This window comes from Lontra canadensis, unplaced genomic scaffold (assembly GCF_010015895.1).
Source record: "Lontra canadensis isolate GAN:19392208 unplaced genomic scaffold, GSC_riverotter_1.0 scaffold60, whole genome shotgun sequence".
In the NCBI taxonomy this organism is placed as follows: domain Eukaryota; kingdom Metazoa; phylum Chordata; class Mammalia; order Carnivora; family Mustelidae; genus Lontra; species Lontra canadensis.
Genome location: NW_022631054.1, coordinates 3930556 through 3937715, shown reverse-complemented (window position 1 = coordinate 3937715; position 7160 = coordinate 3930556). Strand labels below are relative to the sequence as shown.

At 54.7% G+C, this 7160-nt stretch overlaps 1 protein-coding gene across 3 annotated transcripts in view; it reads left to right on the top strand.

The window, feature by feature from the left end:
- The first annotated feature begins 5860 nt into the window (after positions 1-5860).
- STK40 (serine/threonine kinase 40) overlaps positions 5861-7160 on the top strand; it is a 40282-nt gene continuing 38982 nt past the window's right edge. The window contains exon 1 of one of the 3 annotated variants that reach the window (XM_032877270.1): positions 5861-6119. The gene's annotated coding sequence lies outside the window, so the exon portion shown is untranslated. Of the gene's footprint in view, positions 6120-6389; positions 6571-7160 lie in introns of those variants that run through there. The other 2 variants (XM_032877271.1, XM_032877269.1) reach the window with 2 other exon arrangements.

The following is a 7160-nucleotide window of genomic DNA, read 5'->3' as shown; positions in this document are numbered from 1 at the left end:
CACGTCATTGGCCCTCTCCCGGTGCGGGTTTTGGAGCGTACTCAGACTCCGCCACCCCTGAGTGTTCGGGTTTCTCACAGTTGTGTTTGCTTTCTCATAAAACTTAGATATAAACAAGTCCATGCCTCGTGCTTTCCTTGATGTGTGCTGGGCTCCGTGTGGGTCCAATGTGGTAGACAGTGGGCTTAAACTTGGGAGCACACTGGAATCCCTTGACCCACATTAGCTATTCAGCTTTAATTGGTGTGGGGTGTAGCCTGGACACTGGGATGCTTTTTAAGTTTCTCAGGTGAGAGGCACCTCAGTGGTTCAGTCATTAAGCCTCTGCCTTCAGCTCAGGTCATGACCCCAGGGTCCTAGGATCAAGTCCTTCATCAGGCTCCCTGTTCAGAGGGGAATCTGCTTTTCCCTCTCCCTCTGCTGCTCCCTCCTGCTCCTCCCTCTTTCTCTCTCTGTCTCGAATAAAAATCTTAAAAAAAAAAAAAAATTCTCAGGCCATACTACTAAGCAGCAAAGTTTGAGAATTGTAGGTGAGGGCTTCAGTTTGGCCTGATAGAAAGTGGCTTTTCTGGTCAGATTCCCTGTTGAAGAGGCTGTTCGTCTCCTTGCTCTTTCCTGAGGTAGAGAGGCTGAGGTAATCCTGGGCCCTCCCCTTGACTGTGGGAGCTTATCCAACAGGAAGAAATCAGGCTCTGATTCTGAGAAGTTTTGGGGTACTCAGGAAGAAGGGGCTCTCGGGGGCGGAAGCCAAGTCTTTGCCATAGCTGCCATGCAGCACACCAGCCCCACCACGGGCAAGCAGTGGTCTTAGCCAAAGCAGCTGTGTCCTCATCAAACATCCAGAGAGCCGATACAAGGCAGGCCTTCTGAGCACACACTGTCGAATTAGATTTGGTCCCTTCCGGAGTGGGGCTTCCTGTCCAGTGGAGGAGAGGGTCAAGAGCCAAGAACTCGGGCTGAAATCCAGCCTGAGGACTGCTGCACCCGAGTCTCAAGTAAGGCAGGGGCATTTGACCTTCAAATGCTTTCATTTCTCCAGGGGGACTTGTGAGGAATGTGTTCACTTGGGCAGTAGCAGCCCGAGGCATCCGGTTGCTTCCCCTCCCAATCTTTGTCAAAGTGTGGTCCTTGAGCAACATCATCAGAACCAATTGGGATGTGTCTGGAAAAAATGCTTTGCTTGCTCCCCCTTCCCCAGATGTGAACCAGAATCCAGAACCCAGGAATCTGCATCATTCACACACACACACCCACCATGACTCTTTTGAATACTGTTTACTTCATCGCCTAAGGTCGCAGAAGTCCCTGAGACTTGACCTTTGCCTTCAGGAGAGAACAGAGGGTTCTAGCAGAGAGAAGACAACTCTGAGTTTCCAGGCCCCTCTGACAGCCCCAGTTAAGGGGAGCGACACCACTGCTCTGAGAAACCAGAAGGCAAGCACAGAAGGGAGGTCCTCACTGTGGAGATGTCCCTGCGCTTGAAGTAAGCGAGGAGGGCCACCCCATCTGGAGTGACAAATGCGGGGGGAGTCCCACAGCAACCTTCATTGCAGACGTTTCCAAACATGAAGAGGACTTATGCTGGGAGTTTGGCCTGGAGATGAACAAGAGGTCCAGTTCTATTAAATGGTGTGCCAGCGACTTCCGCAGCCTCCGCAGAGCAAGGGAGAGCCCCCAGGCCGGGGAGGGAAGCTAGCAGGCTCCTCAGACTGCTGAGACTGAACCACACGTCCTCCTTTCAGAAGCATTGTGCGCCAGACCCCGCAGGCCCACTGTCGTCCCCATGTGAGGCACTGGAAGGATAGAGCAGGAGGGGAGACAGACCTGCTGAGACACACTCCTGCTGAACCCTTGGGGTAGAGCAGAGCTAACTGGAGCACACTGGGGATTCCAGTGTGCTCAAACCCCAGGGATAGAGGTATTTTGGCATCTGGTCCTGGATTACTGGGAAAAGCTGTCAGGGGCCTAGGAAGTATTGGGAGCCAGGAGAGCTTAGTGCCCATCAGGCCATAATGAGCCAGACTTCCCCAATGGCTACCCATCATTCATTCCACTAAGCTGTCTCTGGTTACAATGCCAGCTACTGAAGGAATGTCAGGATGGACAAGGGTCCTTCCCCTGGAAAGCTGACATTTCAGAAGGGAAGACTGACAAAAAAGTAAAAGTTCTTACAGATGTCATGAAGGAAATCAACGAGGTACTTGAGAGAGAACGCAGAGGTGGTTTTTCCCTTTCCTTGGAACTGGTTGAATTCTAGCGCATTTCCCTTGAAGATGGCCGTCGTGGGAAAGGCGGTCTGGTCCGGTGCTCATCCCATCACACTAGCATCGCTGGGATGTCCTCATTTCCTTCTGGCCTTTTGTGATCAGCCCACTCAGGCTGCCACCCAGTCACTCCTCCGTGACACACAGACCCTTTCAGGAGTAACCCATACACCTCTCTTGGGATTCAGATTTTTATTCTACTTTTCCCAGGCCATATTAGGCCCAGGAAATTCTTAGGCACTTGGCTTATTTAGGCCCTGCTTGCCCAAATGCAGCACACAGCTGTTTCTTTGGAGGGTTTTGTTACTGCCTGGCACTCACTCGCCCAGGAAAAGAGCTCCGATCTTGGTGCTCCCCAGGCCTGGACACCCGGCTGACCCTCCAGCTCCCAGGCTAAGGAGAAGCTGGTCTAGTCTCAGGGACCAACCCACTCCCCCCACCAAGTCTCAGTCTCCCAGATCCCCCTCGCTACACAGTTTTCTAAATTTGTACGTGCACAGAAATTCTTTCCATTCCTCCCCGAAGGCTAAGCTTTTGGAATTCAGAAGCTAAAAATGAGTTCTGCATTCTGTTGTATCATTTGTTTCCCGCAGTCACGAAGGCAGAGTAACCTAACTCTCTGCAGAAGGGAAGGAAGGGACACCAAGGAAAAGATGAAAAACATCTTTCCAAGTGTTATCACCCGATCGGATTTGGTGTTTTGCTGCTCACTGCCCTGGCCTTTGTTCAAGCCTGAGGATACACCAACATGGGGAGGCCCAGTTGATGACTGAGCCCCCAGAAATTCTGATTGCCCAGGTGGCCTGGTGGGTCCCCATCTTGCCTTGCCCTCCTGGAGAGAAGAGTGTGGGGGGGTCTCTGTCATTCGGAGGAAGGGACTGCCAGGCTGGGCATACAGCCGGAAGTTCACATCTCCCTGGGGGCCACCCAAGTGATGGAGCTCCTTGCCCCCCCAACCCCCTGGATCTAAGCTGGATGGGATGTGAAGGAGAACGTTCAGTGCCCTGAGTTCCAATCTGGCATCCCCAGCTGAAGGGCCCCCGCCCCAGGGCAAAGGGGGTCCCTTGAGCTCCTGTCAACGTTCCAGAAAGGACCCAGAGAAACAGCACATAGTATGTGAAGAGTGACCAAGCTGGTGTGCTCTCTGTTTCAGGCTGAAATTAAACAGATAGAGCGGCGGTCACTCTGGCTTGCTCCCCCAATCACATGCCCCAGCATCTGTAAAGTGAGGCTTATAATCAATAAAAGGGAAGAAATGACTTGATGTAGGTTGTATGAGAGACAAAATCTTACTGAATGTGAGGCTTGTGTGGAGGGAAAATTCTAACAGAAGCTTTGATGGCAAGAAGATCAGGAACCACTGATCCGATCCAACTCTGTCATTTTATAGTTGAGGAAACTGAGGCCCAGTTTCTTCAGAGTGAAAGGGAAGGAGGAGGGTTCTTCCCAGGCCCCATGGTGAAGTTAATGGCTGAATGCCAAGATAGTTGTCACAAACAGCTACAATTTGCTGCCTCCAGCTGCAGGCCCGGACCTGTGCCAGGGGTGGTGGAAGGGCAGAGCCATAGTCTTTTTGGTCCCCCGTGGTCCCCAGCATCTCAGTGCTCTGTACATAGCAGGCGTACCATAAATCTTCTCGGGATGGAAGAATCATCTCCTTTCATCACAATAACAATCGGGAGGTATATCTTAATAGCCTCATGTTACCCATGTGCCACCAGGCCCAGAGAGGTTAAGTGACTTGCTCAGGATCTCACGATCAAAGAGCCAGGGAATAACATAGTGGGGATTTGAACTCAAGGCTGTAGGACTCCAGCTCCATGATCTTAACTACCGCACCATTCTTCTTCCCAGCACTCCTGACATCACACAGATGGCAAAAAGAAGCCGTGCGTCTGCTCACCTCCGTGGTGGTCCCCACCGGGGTGTGGGGCTGGCACTCGAAACTCTGCCATACCCAGGCCTTGGGGCTTGGCCACAAGAAGAAGCCAGAAACCAGCAGTACGCAGGGTGTGCTGGGTCACAGAAGCCTGAGGAAGCTCCTCAGGGGTGAGGGTTTCTTCTTCTCCTTCTGTGACAGGCAGATCTGCCTATACCTCATCAAGCAAGCATCTTCGCTGTTATGACAGGCGTCACTTTGTTATGGCAGTACCGTCTGCTGGCGTGCCCAAAGTTGGAGAGCCAGCAGGCAGCAGGAGCGTGTGTGAGTGTGTGTGTGTGAGTGTGTGAGTGTGTGAGTGGTGCAGCCAGTCTCCTCATGTTGGTGTCCTGACGACAATTTCTCATTTCCTCTGGCTGGCACCTTTCGTTTTTATTCATTACCTCTTCTCCCTTCTTTTTTCTTCCTCCTCCTCTTCTTTGTTAAAATGCTATATTGTGAGGCAACTGAAAGTGTCTGGGGGTTGGGGATGGTGGTGTCAGCTCCAAGTGACTCATCTAGCTGATAATTAGAGCTCTGGAAAACCCAAAACTCACTCCTGGCAGAGTCAGGGCTTCCGGAATTCCTAGGCTTTTCCCTTTGTCAGAGACAGAAGCTGGGGGCTGTGGCCTGGCTCCTTTGTGCCTAACTTTCAGTCCCCAACTTTACTGAAGTGAGGGTGAGCACTTTTACTAGCCAAGTCCTTCGAGAAGCTGTTTCCATCCTCACCCAGTCCTCTCAGTGATCCCATGAAGTGTGATCCCTACTCTAACAGAATGGTAAGGTCAGGGAACCGACACAGAGTTACTCAGCTTGTGAGAGACGCAGCAAGGACTCAAATCTAGCCTTTCTGGAATCTGCCAGACTTGGTTCAAGTCACAACCCTGTCGTTATTAGCTGTATGTCTTGGGAGAGGTTACTTCCAGTCTCAGAGCTCTAGCTGCCGCTGCTTCTGTAAACAGACTCCCAACTCTGATGTCTCTAAAATGCTTAACACAACATGTGACACAACAGCAGGGAGCTGTTTTGATTACTGTTATCACTTAGTCCTGTCAGCCCAGTGGGCACCAGGTGTTCGAGAGACAAAGAGATGGACACAGAGGAGACGGCCAGACTCACACCAACTCTCATGTTCTGGTACTGCTTGTGTGGAGATGACACAAATGCTCATACAGGGAAGCACCTGGCCATATGCCCCTAGGAAAACCCAGCAGCACACATAGGCTTGGAGACGTATGCCCACACATAGATACAGAGTGACGCAGGAGACTGCCGGAAAGACACCCGGGAGTTAGTCACATGTGGCCAGCACACTGGCTCACACCTCTGAGACAAAGGATTGGGGCCACGGTCGTTGGTGCCACTGCTACTGAGCCCTTCTAGCTGCATCTGGATGCCAGAGGAGGGAAGCCAGGCTCTCAGAGGGCCTCCGTGAGTCACCCGCCTGATGCAATCCCTTTAAAGGGCTCATCTGCTGGTGCAAGAAGCTGATTCATGGAGGGCGTGGTTGCTGGAGGAGGAGGAGAAAGGGACCGAAACTGCAGCAGGAGGGACTGAGAGGTTAGATGGTTGGAATTGTTAACAGGACCTCTTCACTGTAAACGTCCCTAGTCAAGGCTCTAGGGATCTTTAGGTTGGAGCGGGGTTTCTACAAAGGCGAGGGGCGCTGAGTGAAATAAATTGTGAGGGCTGAGACAGGAATTCCTGTGATTTCATTGAGTCCAACTGCAGCCGCTCCCCGCACAGAGCTACAGAAACCGAGAAATGGGGATCAAGGAAGAGCCATTTTTCTGACAAATACACTGCAACTGGCCGATCTTCCAACTGCGGGAGACTTCTCCCAACCCGGCAGGGCGAGTGTAGGGCACGCGAGGTCCTGCCGAGTCGGGACGCGGGCGGTGTGCGCGTCCCAGCCTCACCTCAGACGTAGATAAGCGGTAAGTACCGCCCCTATAGTGAGGCAGCCTCCAATCCTGTTACAGGTTTCGGCCCAGACCCCATCCTGAGCCAATCTTCAATCGTATTTCGGCCTCCCGCCTGAAGGCTTCCGCCCATCCTCAAGATGGCGCCCCAATCCCGAGGCCGCGGGGCTGCGGACACAGGAGAGGGGCGGGGTTCGGGGAGAGGGGTGGGGAGAGGGGAGAGGGGTGGGTCTGCGGCTCTGGCCGGAGAGGAGGGTGCGGTGCGTCACTTCCGTTGTCAGGTGGCGGCGCCGCAGCCATGGAGGGAGGCGGCGGCGGCGGTGGCGGCTCGGGTGGCTTCGCTGGGAGGCGGCGGTGAGCGGCTCCCACGCTCCCGGCCCGGCCCCGGCCCCCCGGGACGGAGCGCCGAGCAGTCCTGGCTCCGGGCTACGGACTATGGGCGAGCAGCGCTGAGCACCGGGGGAAGGTGAGGGCGGGGGTCCCGGAGCGGGGATCCAGGCGGGGGCGGTGCGGGTTGGCGGGCGGGCCTCAGCGGCCGTGGCGGTGGGACCCGGGTGACACCCCGAGGCCGTCCGGGTGCGACAGAAATGGCAACAGCGAACGCCCCCTCCTCTGCTGGGGTCTGCCCTTCCCGAGCGGCGGGGGCGGGGGCTGCTGTGCGCGGGGTACCGGCCGGCCGCGGGGAGCCTCGGTCCGGCCGGAGCTCCGGGAGGTGGACACTGCCAGCCTTTCTCGGAGTCATTCGGCCAGTAGTGAGGGCACCAGCGTTTGAACTCAGCTAGCCCCAAGAGACACCCTCTGCCTCTCCATGCTTTCCTCCCGATCCCGAGAGGGACTTGAAAGTTAGAAGGAGTCCCCAGGGCGGGCCAGCCAGGGCTTCCTCCAGGAGTTCTCATCCGTCGCAGTTGAGGAAATTTGGGCATCGCGGGAGGAGTTCAGGTGCGGGTCAGAGCTACCTGGTTGCCAGTGCTGCGTTTGGCCGGCCTTTTCCTGGGAGATAGCACGCCGCTGTGGTCAGTGTCACCTGCAGTGCCAGGTCAGGCCCGCCCATTCCCA